A 20,086-nucleotide genomic window follows, 5' to 3' on the forward strand; every position below is an offset into this window, starting at 1 on the left:
TGGAGCTTCTGGGCAATGTCTGCCCCTGTGTGACTGTATAGAGCCTGACGTCGGAGCTTCTGTCAGAGGGAGATATCAGGAAACCCTCCAGTGTTATCTCCTCCGATCACTAAACCTAGAAGTGAAGGAGCTGAGAGAAGAGTCTGATCTATAGACAGATCTACAGGAGGCCATGTATTCAGTCACTGTGTCCTTGTGTCTCCACAGATGGATCCAGGAGGAGAAATCCACCAGAGAGATGTCCCCGTCCTCTGTATTCCCAGGACTGTCCAGAGGAGAAGGTCCCAGAGAACCCTCAGGTAGATGGAGCTGAGCCCTATACACATCTATATAGGGGGGTCCTGCAGTCATAGAGGGGTCATAGATTGTGGGGGTCTCTTCTGTGGACCTGTTAGATTTCCCACCTGTCTGCTGTATTGTACTGAATTGTTACAGATGACAAATCAGGGAGAAGATCTGACTGATATTAAAGTGGAGGATGAAGAAGAGCGGATGATGGGTGATCCCCCGTGTAAGAGTGAGGTGGAGGAGGACATTCCAGGAGATGTCACCACAGGTATGGAATCATGAATGGGGAAAGTGACTTCAGGTTCTGTCCTTGGTGCCTTCAGGGCAGGAGGAGAATCTGATCACCGGCTGCTGCTCTCTGATTGGAGATGTCTCCATCACATCATGAAGTGTTCCCCTTATCCAGCTGACGGAGATCTCTGATCAGATTCTTCTCTGATCCCGGCTGTTCCTGCAGGACATGACGGTCAGTCACATCCACACACCCACTGGGGACTATGTGGGCACAGATTTTGTGTCTGTGATATCATGATGAACTACATGTACACGGCATTGTGCAGGAATTACATGACATCAGTGACCTACATGTACCTCATTGTACAGGAAAGGGTTAAGCATCGTTTTGGGCTCATTAGTAGACCTTACAATAAATCCTGACATTTTGGTGATTTCAGTTAAATCAAAGAAATTTGTGAAGAAATCCCCCAATAATAACAGCGGAGAAGAAAGCTCCTCATCTTACTTCTATATTTCATATATGAGGCTGGGGGCAAGAACTGAGGAGACATCTGACAACACACAAGGTCTCCTGACAACTCTGCACACAAGTCACAGGGGGACATGTTGTCTATAGAACAACCTTAGACTGTGATATCAGCAGTCAGATGTCTATAACCTAGTGCCCACTATACAGCTCTCCGGGAACATGTCTTCTGGGGGTCTCCTATAAGGTCTATGGAGGGAACCTTTCCCCCCTTATGCCCCCTCTCTGAGCGGTGACCGGCTGATGTCTATAATCTAGTGCCCACTATATAGCTCTCCAGGAACATGTCTTCTGGGGGTCTCCTATAAGGGTCTATGGAGGGAACCTTTCCCCCCCTTATGCCCCCTCTCTGAGCGGTGACGGCTGATGTCTATAATCTAGTGCCCACTATACAGCTCTCTGGGAACATGTCTTCTGGGGGTCTCCTATAAGGGTCTATGAGGGAACCTTTCCCCCCTTATGCCCCCTCTCTGAGCGGTGACGGCTGATGTCTATAATCTAGTGCCCACTATACAGCTCTCCGGGAACATGTCTTCTGGGGGTCTCCTATAAGGGTCTATAGAGGGAACCTTTCCCCCCTTATGCCCCCTCTCTGAGCCGTGACCGGCCGATGTCTATAATCTAGTGCCCACTATACAGCTCTCCGGGAACATGTCTTCTGGGGGTCTCCTATAAGGGTCTATGAGGGAACCTTCCCCCCTTATGCCCCCTCTCTGAGCGGTGACGGCCGATGTCTATAATCTAGTGCCCACTATACAGCTCTCCGGGAACATGTCTTCTGGGGGTCTCCTATAAGGGTCTATGGAGGGAACCTTTCCCCCCTTATGCCCCCTCTCTGAGCGGTGACGGCTGATGTCTATAATCTAGTGCCCACTATACAGCTCTCCGGGAACATGTCTTCTGGGGGTCTCCTATAAGGGTCTATAGAGGGAACCTTTCCCCCCTTATGCCCCCTCTCTGAGCGGTGACCGGCTGATGTCTATAATCTAGTGCCCACTATACAGCTCTCCGGGAACATGTCTTCTGGGGGTCTCCTATAAGGGTCTATAGAGGGAACCTTTCCCCCCTTATGCCCCCTCTCTGAGCCGTGACAGGCCGATGTCTATAATCTAGTGCCCACTATACAGCTCTCCGGGAACATGTCTTCTGGGGGTCTCCTATAAGGGTCTATGGAGGGAACCTTTCCCCCTTATGCCCCCTCTCTGAGCGGTGACGGCTGATGTCTATAATCTAGTGCCCACTATACAGCTCTCCGGGAACATGTCTTCTGGGGGTCTCCTATAAGGGTCTATGGAGAGAACCTTTCCCCCTCATGCCCCCTCTCTGAGCGGTGACCGGCTGATGTCTATAATCTAGTGCCCACTATACAGCTCTCCGGGAACATGTCTTCTGGGGGTCTCCTATAAGGGTCTATAGAGGGAACCTTTCCCCCCTTATGCCCCCTCTCTGAGCGGTGACCGGCTGATGTCTATAATCTAGTGCCCACTATACAGCTCTCCGGGAACATGTCTTCTGGGGGTCTCCTATAAGGGTCTATGGAGGGAACCTTTCCCCCCTTATGCCCCCTCTCTGAGCGGTGACAGGCTGATGTCTATAATCTAGTGCCCACTATACAGCTCTCCGGGAACATGTCTTCTGGGGGTCTCCTATAAGGGTCTATGGAGAGAACCTTTCCCCCCTTATGCCCCCTCTCTGAGCAGTGACGGCTGATGTCTATAATCTAGTGCCCACTATACATCTCTCCGGGAACATGTCTTCTGGGGGTCTCCTATAAGGGTCTATGAGAGAACCTTTCCCCCCTTATGCCCCCTCTCTGAGCGGTGACCGGCTGATGTCTATAATCTAGTGCCCACTATACATCTCTCCGGGAACATGTCTTCTGGGGGTCTCCTATAAGGGTCTATGGAGGGAACCTTTCCCCCCTTATGTCCCCTCTCTGAGCGGTGACGGCTGATGTCTATAATCTAGTGCCCACTATACAGCTCTCCGGGAACATGTCTTCTGGGGGTCTCCTATAAGGGTCTATGGAGGGAACCTTCCCCCCTTATGCCCCCTCTCTGAGCGGTGACGGCTGATGTCTATAATCTAGTGCCCACTATACAGCTCTCCAGGAACATGTCTTCTGGGGGTCTCCTATAAGGGTCTATGGAGAGAACCTTTCCCCCCTTATGCCCCCTCTCTGAGCGGTGACCGGCTGATGTCTATCATCTAGTGCCCACTATACAGCTCTCCGGGAACATGTCTTCTGGGGGTCTCCTATAAGGGTCTATGGAGAGAACCTTTCCCCCCTTATGCCCCCTCTCTGAGCGGTGACCGGCTGATGTCTATAATCTAGTGCCCACTATACAGCTCTCCGGGAACATGTCTTCTGGGGGTCTCCTATAAGGGTCTATGGAGGGAACCTTCCCCCCCTTATGCCCCCTCTCTGAGCGGTGACGGCTGATGTCTATAATCTAGTGCCCACTATACAGCTCTCCGGGAACATGTCTTCTGGGGGTCTCCTATAAGGGTCTATGGAGGGAACCTTTCCCCCCTTATGCCCCCTCTCTGAGCGGTGACCGGCTGATGTCTATAATCTAGTGCCCACTATACAGCTCTCCGGGAACATGTCTTCTGGGGGTCTCCTATAAGGGTCTATGGAGAGAACCTTTCCCCCCTTATGCCCCCTCTCTGAGCGGTGACGGCTGATGTCTATAATCTAGTGCCCACTATACAGCTCTCCGGGAACATGTCTTCTGGGGGTCTCCTATAAGGGTCTATGGAGAGAACCTTTCCCCCCCTTATGCCCCCTCTCTGAGCGGTGACCGGCTGATGTCTATAATCTAGTGCCCACTATACAGCTCTCCGGGAACATGTCTTCTGGGGGTCTCCTTTAAGGGTCTATGGAGGGAACCTTCCCCCCCTTATGCCCCCCTCTCTGAGCGGTGACCGGCTGATGTCTATAATCTAGTGCCCACTATACAGCTCTCCGGGAACATGTCTTCTGGGGGTCTCCTATAAGGGTCTATGGAGAGAACCTTTCCCCCCTTATGCCCCCTCTCTGAGCGGTGACCGGCTGATGTCTATAATCTAGTGCCCACTATACAGCTCTCCGGGAACATGTCTTCTGGGGGTCTCCTTTAAGGGTCTATGGAGGGAACCTTCCCCCCCTTATGCCCCCTCTCTGAGCGGTGACCGGCTGATGTCTATAATCTAGTTCCCACTATACAGCTCTCCGGGAACATGTCTTCTGGGGGTCTCCTATAAGGGTCTATGAAGGGAACCTTTCCCCCCTTATGCCCCCTCTCTGAGCGGTGACCGGCTGATGTCTATAATCTAGTGCCCACTATACAGCTCTCCGGGAACATGTCTTCTGGGGGTCTCCTATAAGGGTCTATGGAGGGAACCTTTCCCCCCTTATGCCCCCTCTCTGAGCGGTGACGGCTGATGTCTATAATCTAGTGCCCACTATACAGCTCTCCGGGGACATGTCTTCTGGGGGTCTCCTATAAGGGTCTATGGAGAGAACCTTCCCCCCTTATGCCCCCCCTCTGAGCGGTGACCGGCTGATGTCTATAATCTAGTGCCCACTATACAGCTCTCCGGGAGCATGTCTTCTGGGGGTCTCCTATAAGGGTCTATGGAGGGAACCTTCCCCCCCTTATGCCCCCTCTCTGAGCGGTGACGGCTGATGTCTATAATCTAGTGCCCACTATACAGCTCTCCGGGAACATGTCTTCTGGGGGTCTCCTATAAGGGTCTATGGAGAGAACCTTTCCCCCCTTATGCCCCCTCTCTGAGCGGTGACCGGCTGATGTCTATAATCTAGTGCCCACTATACAGCTCTCCGGGAACATGTCTTCTGGGGGTCTCCTATAAGGGTCTATGGAGGGAACCTTTCCCCCCTTATGCCCCCTCTCTGAGCGGTGACCGGCTGATGTCTATAATCTAGTGCCCACTATACAGCTCTCCGGGGACATGTCTTCTGGGGGTCTCCTATAAGGGTCTATGGAGAGAACCTTCCCCCCTTATGCCCCCCCTCTGAGCGGTGACCGGCTGATGTCTATAATCTAGTGCCCACTATACAGCTCTCCGGGAACATGTCTTCTGGGGGTCTCCTATAAGGGTCTATGGAGAGAACCTTTCCCCCCTTATGCCCCCTCTCTGAGCGGTGACGGCTGATGTCTATAACCTAGTGCCCACTATACAGCTCTCCGGGAACATGTCTTCTGGGGGTCTCCTATAAGGGTCTATGAAGGGAACCTTTCCCCCCTTATGCCCCCTCTCTGAGCGGTGACGGCTGATGTCTATAACCTAGTGCCCACTATACAGCTCTCCGGGAACATGTCTTCTGGGGGTCTCCTATAAGGGTCTATGAAGGGAACCTCCCCCCCCTTATGCCCCCTCTCTGAGCGGTGACCGGCTGATGTCTATAATCTAGTGCCCACTATACAGCTCTCCGGGAACATGTCTTCTGGGGGTCTCCTATAAGGGTCTATGGAGGGAACCTTTCCCCCCTTATGCCCCCTCTCTGAGCGGTGACCGGCTGATGTCTATAATCTAGTGCCCACTATACAGCTCTCCGGGGACATGTCTTCTGGGGGTCTCCTATAAGGGTCTATGGAGGGAACCTTTCCCCCTTATGCCCCCCCTCTGAGCGGTGACCGGCTGATGTCTATAATCTAGTGCCCACTATACAGCTCTCCGGGAACATGTCTTCTGGGGGTCTCCTATAAGGGTCTATGGAGGGAACCTTTCCCCCCTTATGCCCCCTCTCTGAGCGGTGACCGGCTGATGTCTATAATCTAGTGCCCACTATACAGCTCTCCGGGAACATGTCTTCTGGGGGTCTCCTATAAGGGTCTATGGAGGGAACCTTTCCCCCTTATGCCCCCTCTCTGAGCGGTGACCGGCTGATGTCTATAATCTAGTGCCCACTATACAGCTCTCCGGGGACATGTCTTCTGGGGGTCTCCTATAAGGGTCTATGGAGAGAACCTTCCCCCCTTATGCCCCCCCTCTGAGCGGTGACCGGCTGATGTCTATAATCTAGTGCCCACTATACAGCTCTCCGGGAACATGTCTTCTGGGGGTCTCCTATAAGGGTCTATGGAGGGAACCTTTCCCCCCTTATGCCCCCTCTCTGAGCGGTGACCGGCTGATGTCTATAATCTAGTGCCCACTATACAGCTCTCCGGGAACATGTCTTCTGGGGGTCTCCTATAAGGGTCTATGGAGGGAACCTTTCCCCCTTATGCCCCCTCTCTGAGCGGTGACGGCTGATGTCTATAATCTAGTGCCCACTATACAGCTCTCCGGGAACATGTCTTCTGGGGGTCTCCTATAAGGGTCTATGGAGGGAACCTTTCCCCCCTTATGCCCCCTCTCTGAGCGGTGACGGCTGATGTCTATAATCTAGTGCCCACTATACAGCTCTCCGGGAACATGTCTTCTGGGGGTCTCCTATAAGGGTCTATGGAGAGAACCTTTCCCCCTTATGCCCCCTCTCTGAGCGGTGACAGGCTGATGTCTATAATCTAGTGCCCACTATACAGCTCTCCGGGAACATGTCTTCTGGGGGTCTCCTATAAGGGTCTATGGAGGGAACCTTTCCCCCTTATGCCCCCTCTCTGAGCGGTGACGGCTGATGTCTATAATCTAGTGCCCACTATACAGCTCTCCGGGAACATGTCTTCTGGGGGTCTCCTATAAGGGTCTATGGAGAGAACCTTTCCCCCTCATGCCCCCTCTCTGAGCGGTGACCGGCTGATGTCTATAATCTAGTGCCCACTATACAGCTCTCCGGGAACATGTCTTCTGGGGGTCTCCTATAAGGGTCTATGGAGAGAACCTTTCCCCCCTTATGCCCCCTCTCTGAGCGGTGACCGGCTGATGTCTATAATCTAGTGCCCACTATACAGCTCTCCGGGAACATGTCTTCTGGGGGTCTCCTTTAAGGGTCTATGGAGGGAACCTTCCCCCCCTTATGCCCCCCTCTCTGAGCGGTGACCGGCTGATGTCTATAATCTAGTGCCCACTATACAGCTCTCCGGGAACATGTCTTCTGGGGGTCTCCTATAAGGGTCTATGGAGGGAACCTTCCCCCCCTTATGCCCCCTCTCTGAGCGGTGACGGCTGATGTCTATAATCTAGTGCCCACTATACAGCTCTCCGGGAACATGTCTTCTGGGGGTCTCCTATAAGGGTCTATGGAGAGAACCTTCCCCCCTTATGCCCCCCCTCTGAGCGGTGACCGGCTGATGTCTATAATCTAGTGCCCACTATACAGCTCTCCGGGAGCATGTCTTCTGGGGGTCTCCTATAAGGGTCTATGGAGGGAACCTTCCCCCCCTTATGCCCCCTCTCTGAGCGGTGACGGCTGATGTCTATAATCTAGTGCCCACTATACAGCTCTCCGGGAACATGTCTTCTGGGGGTCTCCTATAAGGGTCTATGGAGAGAACCTTTCCCCCCTTATGCCCCCTCTCTGAGCGGTGACCGGCTGATGTCTATAATCTAGTGCCCACTATACAGCTCTCCGGGAACATGTCTTCTGGGGGTCTCCTATAAGGGTCTATGGAGGGAACCTTTCCCCCCTTATGCCCCCTCTCTGAGCGGTGACCGGCTGATGTCTATAATCTAGTGCCCACTATACAGCTCTCCGGGGACATGTCTTCTGGGGGTCTCCTATAAGGGTCTATGGAGAGAACCTTCCCCCCTTATGCCCCCCCTCTGAGCGGTGACCGGCTGATGTCTATAATCTAGTGCCCACTATACAGCTCTCCGGGAACATGTCTTCTGGGGGTCTCCTATAAGGGTCTATGAGGGAACCTTTCCCCCCTTATGCCCCCTCTCTGAGCGGTGACGGCTGATGTCTATAATCTAGTGCCCACTATACAGCTCTCCGGGAACATGTCTTCTGGGGGTCTCCTATAAGGGTCTATGGAGAGAACCTTTCCCCCCTTATGCCCCCTCTCTGAGCGGTGACGGCTGATGTCTATAACCTAGTGCCCACTATACAGCTCTCCGGGAACATGTCTTCTGGGGGTCTCCTATAAGGGTCTATGAAGGGAACCTTTCCCCCCTTATGCCCCCTCTCTGAGTGGTGACGGCTGATGTCTATAATCTAGTGCCCACTATACAGCTCTCCGGGAACATGTCTTCTGGGGGTCTCCTATAAGGGTCTATGGAGGGAACCTTTCCCCCCTTATGCCCCCTCTCTGAGCGGTGACCGGCTGATGTCTATAATCTAGTGCCCACTATACAGCTCTCCGGGAACATGTCTTCTGGGGGTCTCCTATAAGGGTCTATGGAGGGAACCTTTCCCCCCTTATGCCCCCTCTCTGAGCGGTGACCGGCTGATGTCTATAATCTAGTGCCCACTATACAGCTCTCCGGGGACATGTCTTCTGGGGGTCTCCTATAAGGGTCTATGGAGGGAACCTTTCCCCCTTATGCCCCCCCTCTGAGCGGTGACCGGCTGATGTCTATAATCTAGTGCCCACTATACAGCTCTCCGGGAACATGTCTTCTGGGGGTCTCCTATAAGGGTCTATGGAGGGAACCTTTCCCCCCTTATGCCCCCTCTCTGAGCGGTGACCGGCTGATGTCTATAATCTAGTGCCCACTATACAGCTCTCCGGGAACATGTCTTCTGGGGGTCTCCTATAAGGGTCTATGGAGGGAACCTTTCCCCCTTATGCCCCCTCTCTGAGCGGTGACCGGCTGATGTCTATAATCTAGTGCCCACTATACAGCTCTCCGGGGACATGTCTTCTGGGGGTCTCCTATAAGGGTCTATGGAGAGAACCTTCCCCCCTTATGCCCCCCCTCTGAGCGGTGACCGGCTGATGTCTATAATCTAGTGCCCACTATACAGCTCTCCGGGAACATGTCTTCTGGGGGTCTCCTATAAGGGTCTATGGAGGGAACCTTTCCCCCCTTATGCCCCCTCTCTGAGCGGTGACCGGCTGATGTCTATAATCTAGTGCCCACTATACAGCTCTCCGGGAACATGTCTTCTGGGGGTCTCCTATAAGGGTCTATGGAGGGAACCTTTCCCCCTTATGCCCCCTCTCTGAGCGGTGACGGCTGATGTCTATAATCTAGTGCCCACTATACAGCTCTCCGGGGACATGTCTTCTGGGGGTCTCCTATAAGGGTCTATGGAGGGAACCTTTCCCCCCTTATGCCCCCTCTCTGAGCGGTGACGGCTGATGTCTATAATCTAGTGCCCACTATACAGCTCTCCGGGAACATGTCTTCTGGGGGTCTCCTATAAGGGTCTATGGAGGGAACCTTTCCCCCCTTATGCCCCCTCTCTGAGCGGTGACGGCTGATGTCTATAATCTAGTGCCCACTATACAGCTCTCCGGGAACATGTCTTCTGGGGGTCTCCTATAAGGGTCTATGGAGAGAACCTTTCCCCCTCATGCCCCCTCTCTGAGCGGTGACCGGCTGATGTCTATAATCTAGTGCCCACTATACAGCTCTCCGGGAACATGTCTTCTGGGGGTCTCCTATAAGGGTCTATGGAGAGAACCTTTCCCCCCTTATGCCCCCTCTCTGAGCGGTGACCGGCTGATGTCTATAATCTAGTGCCCACTATACAGCTCTCCGGGAACATGTCTTCTGGGGGTCTCCTTTAAGGGTCTATGGAGGGAACCTTCCCCCCCTTATGCCCCCCTCTCTGAGCGGTGACCGGCTGATGTCTATAATCTAGTGCCCACTATACAGCTCTCCGGGAACATGTCTTCTGGGGGTCTCCTATAAGGGTCTATGGAGGGAACCTTCCCCCCCTTATGCCCCCTCTCTGAGCGGTGACGGCTGATGTCTATAATCTAGTGCCCACTATACAGCTCTCCGGGAACATGTCTTCTGGGGGTCTCCTATAAGGGTCTATGAAGGGAACCTTTCCCCCCTTATGCCCCCTCTCTGAGTGGTGACGGCTGATGTCTATAATCTAGTGCCCACTATACAGCTCTCCGGGAACATGTCTTCTGGGGGTCTCCTATAAGGGTCTATGGAGAGAACCTTTCCCCCCTTATGCCCCCTCTCTGAGCGGTGACGGCTGATGTCTATAACCTAGTGCCCACTATACAGCTCTCCGGGAACATGTCTTCTGGGGGTCTCCTATAAGGGTCTATGAAGGGAACCTTTCCCCCCTTATGCCCCCTCTCTGAGCGGTGACCGGCTGATGTCTATAATCTAGTGCCCACTATACAGCTCTCCGGGAACATGTCTTCTGGGGGTCTCCTATAAGGGTCTATGAGGGAACCTTTCCCCCCTTATGCCCCCTCTCTGAGTGGTGACGGCTGATGTCTATAATCTAGTGCCCACTATACAGCTCTCCGGGAACATGTCTTCTGGGGGTCTCCTATAAGGGTCTATGGAGGGAACCTTTCCCCCCTTATGCCCCCTCTCTGAGCGGTGACCGGCTGATGTCTATAATCTAGTGCCCACTATACAGCTCTCCGGGGACATGTCTTCTGGGGGTCTCCTATAAGGGTCTATGGAGAGAACCTTCCCCCCTTATGCCCCCCCTCTGAGCGGTGACCGGCTGATGTCTATAATCTAGTGCCCACTATACAGCTCTCCGGGAACATGTCTTCTGGGGGTCTCCTATAAGGGTCTATGGAGGGAACCTTTCCCCCCTTATGCCCCCTCTCTGAGCGGTGACCGGCTGATGTCTATAATCTAGTGCCCACTATACAGCTCTCCGGGAACATGTCTTCTGGGGGTCTCCTATAAGGGTCTATGGAGGGAACCTTTCCCCCCTTATGCCCCCTCTCTGAGCGGTGACCGGCTGATGTCTATAATCTAGTGCCCACTATACAGCTCTCCGGGAACATGTCTTCTGGGGGTCTCCTATAAGGGTCTATGGAGGAACCTTTCCCCCTTATGCCCCCTCTCTGAGCGGTGACCGGCTGATGTCTATAATGTAGTGCCCACTATACAGCTCTCCGGGAACATGTCTTCTGGGGGTCTCCTATAAGGGTCTATAGAGGGAACCTTTCCCCCCTTATGCCCCCTCTCTGAGCGGTGACCGGCTGATGTCTATAATCTAGTGCCCACTATACAGCTCTCCGGGAACATGTCTTCTGGGGGTCTCCTATAAGGGTCTATGGAGGGAACCTTTCCCCCCTATGCCCCCTCTCTGAGCGGTGACCGGCTGATGTCTATAATGTAGTGCCCACTATACAGCTCTCCGGGAACATGTCTTCTGGGGGTCTCCTATAAGGGTCTATAGAGGGAACCTTTCCCCCCTTATGCCCCCTCTCTGAGCGGTGACCGGCTGATGTCTATAATCTAGTGCCCACTATACAGCTCTCCGGGAACATGTCTTCTGGGGGGTCTCCTATAAGGGTCTACAGAGGCTCAGATCTATGGACATCCTATAAAAAAAAAAATCTAATCCCAAGCGGATATTTGGAGAATCCTCATTCTTTTGTTGTCCACACCATGAAGCAATTATTTTTCCATATTTAAGGTACATTTTGGAGGTGGTAGACTTTCTACTACATAGTTAGTTCTGCACCACTCTCAGATATGACATTTTGTAACAGGATGGATTTCTCAAACTCCAGGCGGATAACTGCAGAATTTGTAAGTGTTTGGTGGCGGACTGGACCCTGGGTCAACAACCCTGGAGATAAGGGGAGTGTGATGGGTTTTCATTAGGCCGAACTATCTCCTCCTGGGTCAGTATGGTATGATGAGAACTTGAGTGCAGTTCTCCTTCATGAACTTCTGAAAGTCTCTGGGAATCAAAGGAATGCAGGAAATTCCAAATTTCTGGGTCTTTGCTTTACAATGGAGAGAAGTATCATCCCTATCACATGTGGACACAAATTGTACTGATGTCAGGCTAGTCACAACAATCTGAGCTGTAGGGGGCTCTGATACCGAGCCTTGTGTGGCTGGGACACTCGTGCTGAAGCTCCAAAGATGGCCCGTCCAGAAGGGAAGCTGGCTGGATTATAGGTAATAGTCCCGGTGCCATTATAAAAGACCATGTGCTTTAAGGCTGTGAAGACTGGAAAGGGCACGTTCTACCCCCTGAGTCTGATGTGATCACCAAGGCCTTGCTCCGGTCCCAAGCTGCCTTTCCACATTAAGCCCCCTGGGCCACCACTGGAGGGAATTTCATTAGGGCTACAGTGACTGCAGAGTCGGGGACCAGGCCGCAACATGAGGAGGGAATGCCGCTGCCCGTCGGATCTGACCTCGGCCTAGACAGAGTAAAACCCCAGAGGAGCTCCCCGCACCTCACTGATCTGCCTGCCTTTGACAGGACAGGAAAGAACACTGGAGGGGTGGGGTTTTAAACCTTTGTTTTTTCCTGTCCTATCAGGAGAAGGCAGTCTCAGATGTGCTGTCATGGAGACGACAGGGGAAATAGTTTTTCTTTAAAATTGTTAACCATAGAACAATCTACATATTTGGTTCCAGTGCAATCCTAGCAACCCATAGAATAAATATAACTTATTCATACTCAACTACGCATTGCGCTAAAAATAGACATATTTGCCATCATTTGCCTTCCCCCACCCCAAAAAAATTAAAATTGTCAATAGATTAATTGTACTGCAAAATCATTACATGTACCAATAAAAATGAAAACTCATCTTGCAAAAAAATAAATCCTCATACGGGTATGTCGAGCAAAAAAGTTAGGAGTTTTGGAATTAAATAAAAAAATTACTTTTTGATGCATAAAATAAGATTTTTTGCGTAAAAGTACTAAAACATCATAAATATTACAACATATTTGATATCACCACATAGTTACCTAAACAATATATTACATATACCCCAAAATGGTCACAACTCTTCGCACAAAAAACCAAGCCCTCATACAGCTACACTGCGTGCAGAATTATTAGGCAAATGAGCATTTTGACCACATCATCCTCTTTATGCATGTTGTCTTACTCCAAGCTGTATAGGCTCGAAAGCCTACTACCAATTAAGCATATTAGGTGATGTGCATCTCTGTAATGAGAAGGGGTGTGGTCTAATGACATCAACACCCTATATTAGGTGTGCATAATTATTAGGCAACTTCCTTTCCTTTGGCAAAATGGGTCAAAAGAAGGACTTGACAGGCTCAGAAAAGTCAAAAATAGTGAGATATCTTGCAGAGGGATGCAGCACTCTTAAAATTGCAAAGCTTCTGAAGTGTGATCATCGAACAATCAAGCGTTTCATTCAAAATAGTCAACAGGGTCGCAAGAAGCGTGTGGAAAAACCAAGGCGCAAAATAACTGCCCATGAACTGAGAAAAGTCAAGCGTGCAGCTGCCAAGATGCCACTTGCCACTAGTTTGGCCATATTTCAGAGCTGCAACATCACTGGAGTGCCCAAAAGCACAAGGTGTGCAATACTCAGAGACATGGCCAAGGTAAGAAAGGCTGAAAGACGACCACCACTGAACAAGACACACAAGCTGAAACGTCAAGACTGGGCCAAGAAATATCTCAAGACTGATTTTTCTAAGGTTTTATGGACTGATGAAATGAGAGTGAGTCTTGATGGGCCAGATGGATGGGCCCGTGGCTGGATTGGTAAAGGGCAGAGAGCTCCAGTCCGACTCAGACGCCAGCAAGGTGGAGGTGGAGTACTGGTTTGGGCTGGTATCATCAAAGATGAGCTTGTGGGGCCTTTTCGGGTTGAGGATGGAGTCAAGCTCAACTCCCAGTCCTACTGCCAGTTTCTGGAAGACACCTTCTTCAAGCAGTGGTACAGGAAGAAGTCTACATCCTTCAAGAAAAACATGATTTTCATGCAGGACAATGCTCCATCACACGCGTCCAAGTACTCCACAGCGTGGCTGGCAAGAAAGGGTATAAAAGAAGAAAATCTAATGACATGGCCTCCTTGTTCACCTGATCTGAACCCCATTGAGAACCTGTGGTCCATCATCAAATGTGAGATTTACAAGGAGGGAAAACAGTACACCTCTCTGAACAGTGTCTGGGAGGCTGTGGTTGCTGCTGCATGCAATGTTGATGGTGAACAGATCAAAACACTGACAAAATCCATGGATGGCAGGCTTTTGAGTGTCCTTGCAAAGAAAGGTGGCTATATTGGTCACTGATTTGTTTTTGTTGTGTTTTTGAATGTCAGAAATGTATATTTGTGAATGTTGAGATGTTATATTGGTTTCACTGGTAAAAATAAATAATTGAAATGGGTATATATTTGTTTTTTGTTAAGTTGCCTAATAATTATGCACAGTAATAGTCACCTGCACACACAGATATCCCCCTAAAATAGCTAAAACTAAAAACAAACTAAAAACTACTTCCAAAAATATTCAGCTTTGATATTATTGAGTTTTTTGGGTTCATTGAGAACATGGTTGTTGTTCAATAATAAAATTAATCCTCAAAAATACAACTTGCCTAATAATTCTGCACTCCCTGTATATCGAAAAAATATATAGAAGTTGTGGGTCTTATAATGTGGCAGCGAAAATATAAACAGTACAAAGTAAAAAGTGCTCCATAAAATTAGATTTCACAATACAGATTACATTAAATTGGTCTCTTACATCTGATGAGGCCGGTGTACTTACTTTGAAACACTATTAGAATGGCTGATATAAAAATAAGCATTTTATGAGTCCATCTAGAATATTAGCGTTCTCATGAGTCCGATGTGTCCACCTATAATATAATTGACAGGCTCCTTTACCTTTCAATGTACCTCCTCCTCTGCTGCTGCTGAAATGTCACACATGTTTATCCTGCAGTAAAAAGAACATGTTCATTTTATTCTATGGGTTTGTACAAATATTTATTGCATTTATTTGTCTTGCTCGTGCTCGGTACAAGCTGCAGAACAATAAAGGAATTAGAAGCTGTGATTTCCCATGCCCCTAGAAGATGGGTGCTCTCTCACTAAAGAGCCAGGGAGACTGCAGCCTGTACTGAGCATGTGTGGGATTCTTATCAGGGGAGGAGGTGCACTAAAAATAAAAATGGACATTATGACATGGATTCTTCTAATGAGTACACCAGTGTCATCAGGTTTAATAGCTGTTTAATAATAGATGCAGTTTGTGTTGAAAGGTGACAGATCATTGATCCTTGTTGTTAAGAATATGTGGAGTTATAATTTAATTGCTGCCATTTGCTCCAGTAGTGGGCAGAGGAAATCAGGCTCCACAGGTCACAGCAGGGCCACGTGTTCACATTTCACACCCCACTCTGCCACACTGGCAGCTCAGCTTCTCTGGCAGGATGAATGCCTGTGGGGGCTGAGCAGGTCAATAAAAACAAAGAAATTCTGTAGACATCGTGGAACCGGCACCTTTCACGTCTTTGCGACCATGGGTATTCTCTTGTATGTGGGATGCAGAGAAGGGGAGATTCGGAGAAATCCTAGTAGGAACCAAATAATGGTGCCATGTTTGGTCTCGAATTGTACCCAGAACCCAGGCGGATCCGTTGGTACCAGAACCCTCCCCTATGATCTTCCGGTGTGGAGCTATGAGCCATAATAAGTTTTGTGGATTTTTGGCGACCAGGAAGGGGAAGTGGAATCCTCCCAGGTGGAGGAAGGGGCATAAGGTTTAAAGTGCCCGTGCAGGGCACAGGTCATTGTCTTTTCTCTGAAGGAGGTCATGTTGTGTAACATGTTTGGAGGAACATCACTACCTCCATGTGACTGTGACAACCATCCAAGAATAAAGCTAAGGAACTATAGTTTTCATATTTGGTAACAGACTTTCATTTGCTAACTGATTATACCACAATCTGTATTTGCACATCTGACCATTGCATATACCTGTGTGTGTGTATATAGTGTTGTGTGTGTATATAGTGTTGTGTCTAGTGCACCCTTAAGACAATTAAATATATAACTGAATCTTGCGTTGTTCTGTATCTCAATCCACGAATCCCCACATCCGTCTTTTGGCATAACGTTATATGCTACCTGTGGGTTGGTTTCTAACCCCATATAATCCCATTAATGGACCAGGCTTATATCTTATGAGAAACTGGTGGCAGTCTCGATACCATTCGATACCACGTGAAAAAAATAAAACACCAAAAAAGCCACGTGCATTCCGCATTTAAAAAAAATGGCGAATCACGCAGTTTATATATATATATATATATATATATATATATATTTTTTTTATTTTTTTCTGTACCGGCGTTCACCGCATAGATTTTTTTAAAATATTTTAATAGTTTGGACTTTTCTGACGTGGTGATATGTATGTTTATTTATTGTTTATATATTTTATATGTAAAATTGGGAAAAGGGGTGATTTTATAATAAATATATATACATATAATGTTTTTTTGTTTTTTTTACTTAGTTATTAAAAAAAAAATTCCCCCCTTAGGGGCTAGAACCTGGGATCTTTTAATCCCTTGTCCTATTTACCCTGATAGATCTCTGTTGTGGTGAATAGGACTTCACACTCTCCCTGCTGCCCTGTGCATGGTACACACAGCAGCAGGGAGCTGACTATGGCAGCCAGGGCTTCAGTAGCGTCCTGGCTGCCATGGTAACCGATCGGAGCCCCGCAATTACACTGCTGGGGCTCTGATCAGAGGCTGCCACTGCTACCAATGATGAGGACGGGAGGGGACCCTGTGGCCACTGCTACCAATGATTTTAATAATGGGGGGTTTGAGGAGGGCGGGCGCACTTCGCCACCAATGATAATTAACCTTTAATACAGGAGGTGGGTGCCGGCAGCAGATCAGCGGCAGTCAACCCCTCAGGTGCCGCACCTGAGGGGGTTAATTGCTGCTGATCGCAACTCCCTGTCAGAGACATGCGCTCATGTTCTGTGATACTAGACTGTGCAGCAGCGCAGCCCAGTATCGATACCGGGACAAAAGTATCGATTGGCTATCGAAACCCTAGTCATGCCTGAAGGTAGCGTGGACCACCCTCTCTCACTCCCCGTGCCCGCGTAATGCCAGCGTACAGTGACATCAGGCGGGGCTGCGAGGTGTGGTATCGTCACACTTGTGAACTTGTATAAAAGCCCAGTTGGAGAGCAAAAAGTACTGTGGCAGAGAGCAGGACTGGGTGCCAGACATGGTCGGGCTTTTCACATTTTTGAGTTTTATCAAGTCATAATTTACTGTATGTAATAAAAGTCATGACCTGGTGTAAAACAGAATCCTGGACTTTGTCAGGAAGTTATAGAAGCTTTGTAAGGTGGGAATCCCAAATGTAGTTTTTATTTTTGTTAGCCAAAGCCAGGACTGGTTTCAAAGTAAATGGCCTATAGTTCTCCTTCCTGCTCGATCAACCTTCAGTCTAATGGTAATGTTATAAGTTTCTATACTCTGCATTTTGGAAAAATAAAATAATTTTTCAATTCTTATCTTAACAGAAAACCCCAGTAACCATTCTGAGGAAAACTTCATGTTATCTCTAGAAGATGAAGATATCATGGAGAACTTTACAGAACAAAACCTCATTACCCCTAATGTTCATCCAGGAAGTCACAGTACAGAGCTTTCATATAATCCCCCTAATCATGAAGAACCATCTTCTGATCAATCACAGATTGTAACCACAAGTACAACTCAGAAAGGAGGTGAAAGGTTTCATTGTGATAAAGAGTCCACAAAAAGCTCAGGTCTTTCTACACACAGAGGAATTCACACAGGAGAGAAGCCATACTCCTGCTCAGAATGTGGGAAATGTTTTACACTGAAATCACATCTTGTTATACATGAGAGACGCCACACAGGAGAGAAGCCATATTCATGTTCAGAATGTGGGAAATGTTTTACATATAATTCACAACTTGTTAGACATGAGATAATTCACACAGGAGAAAAACCTTATTCATGTTCAGAATGTGGGAAATGCTTTAGAGAGAAATCACATCTGGTTACACATGAGAGAAGTCACACAGGAGAGAAGCCATATTCATGCCCAGAATGTGGGAAATGTTTTACACAAAAATCAGCTCTTGTTAGACATGAGATAAGTCACACAGGAGAGAAGCCATTTCCATGTTCGGAATGTGGGAAATGTTTTGCACGGAAATCGCATCTTGTTAGACATGAGAGAAGTCACACAGGAGAGAAGTCATATACATGTTCAAAATGTGGGAAATGTTTTACACGGAAATCACATCTTGTTACACATGAAAGAATTCACACGGGAGAGAAACCATATTCATGTTCAGTATGTGGGAAATATTTTAGACAAAAATCAGATCTACTTAAACATGAGAAAATTCACACCGGGGCAAAGCCGTTTTCATGTTCAGAATGTGGGAGATGTTTTACACAGAAATCAAATCTTGTCATTCATGACAGAATTCACACATCAGATAAGTCACAAAGGAGAGAAGCTGTTTTCATGCTCAAAATGCAAGAAGCGCTTTTCAGATAAATAAAATCTTGTTATACATAGATATCACAGAGGGACCATTTTCATATATATTTAACATATTAGGCAATTCATTGTCTTTAAAGGGGTTGTCCACCTTTTAACATGTTATATCAGACCCCACATAGTGGCCAGACCCGTGGTAGTGATCATACTTACCTGGTCCCTGCTGCTGGGTTCTGGCTAATCTGTTCTCATATCTGGGCATGTGACTGCTGTAGCCAATGAATGGCAGCGAAGTATTACCCATTTGGCATGTGACCCTGTGATATGCCACACAGGTGATATGTTACCGCTGCCGGTATTCATTGGCTGCTATGTTCATGTTCCCAGGGTCTGGGATACCCGTGGAGCCGACTGGGCAGGAGAGGGAGCCGGAAACCAATGACAAGGACCAGGTAAGTATAATCAGCATTGTATATCTGGCCACTCTGTGGGGTCTGATAAAACAACCCCTTAATCTTCTTGATGAGGCCGGTGAGCAACATGGCCTCTTCGTAGGCCAGTAAAGTACTGTTCACGGGTCACATGGCTTATTTGTAGTTCACTCCTTTTGAAGTGAATGGGGCTGAGCTGCAATACCAAGCACAGCCATTATACAATATACGGCACTGTGCTTTGTAAGCTGCATGGAGGCTGCGGTGGTGCTGGGAGTCAGACTTCTAATATTTCCTGGTCGTCCTACCAACGGGGATTTCTAATTCTCCTGAAACATAGGACAGGAGATTTCAATTAAATGCAGATCCTATAAGACTGCCTAACTTAGACCCTCCTATTTTTTTTATGTCCTTCCTGGAAAACTCCTTCTATGAAGAAGTGGGGAGATGTTGAGAAGTATTTATTTGTTATATTCCCTCCTTTAGATCGTGGCAATAGGTTGGTTAGCAGCCTTAAACTTAGGCTAAATGCACACAGTCAGGATTCATGTTCGGAGAATCCGCACGGAAATCCGCAGGTGTTCGCAGGCAAATCTTTTTGGTCAATCCGCATCAAATGCGGATTTTACTAAGTGAATTAAGAAAATCCAGTCAGGAAAAATAAATTGACATGTTGCGGATTTTAAAATCTGCACGGAAAAAAATCTGCATCATGTGCATTGAGAATTTCAAATTCTCATAGAATACAAATGTCAAGATAGGTAGGTAAGCGGGGAAATAACCAAACACGGGAAAACAAACAGAACAAACGACTAGGCCCAAAAGCTAGGAAGAAAAGGGTCACCTCCTAGCGATCCCTAAAAGCTTTCCCTAAACTGCTGTGCCCATGTGCATACCCTTAGGGTGGATATGCACATGCCCTCGTGCTTAAACCTAAACACCCTGGGCAAACGCTAAGCAGCAGGGGAAAGGGAAGAGGCAACCTGCTTCTTCAAATTAGGAGGAAGCAAGCATCTCCCTAGAGGCCTAGATAAAACACACAGGGAAATAAAGGAGAGGACTTATCTTGAGCAGAGCTGGAGCAGACTATCCACCACAAATCAAGAGCTCCCAGGAAAAAACTATAACCCGCACAGGCCACTGGGGGAAGGAGGGATAAATAGCCTCACTAACAATGAAACCCAGTACACCTGAGGGAAGGTGGATCCAGCTCAAACCCAAAACAAACAGAGAAGTCAGACATGTGCAGCCAGTCTGACAGACCTCCGCACATTCACAAGGCAAGGCATGACAGTAA

The 20,086-nt window shown here is 48.6% G+C and overlaps 1 pseudogene; it reads left to right on the forward strand.

Annotated features, from left to right (window-relative positions):
• The first annotated feature begins 441 nt into the window (after positions 1-441).
• Positions 442-20,086, forward strand: part of LOC120992024 — a 363,844-nt pseudogene continuing 344,199 nt past the window's right edge.

This window comes from Bufo bufo, chromosome 2 (genome assembly GCF_905171765.1).
Source record: "Bufo bufo chromosome 2, aBufBuf1.1, whole genome shotgun sequence".
Taxonomy (NCBI): Eukaryota; Metazoa; Chordata; class Amphibia; order Anura; family Bufonidae; genus Bufo; species Bufo bufo.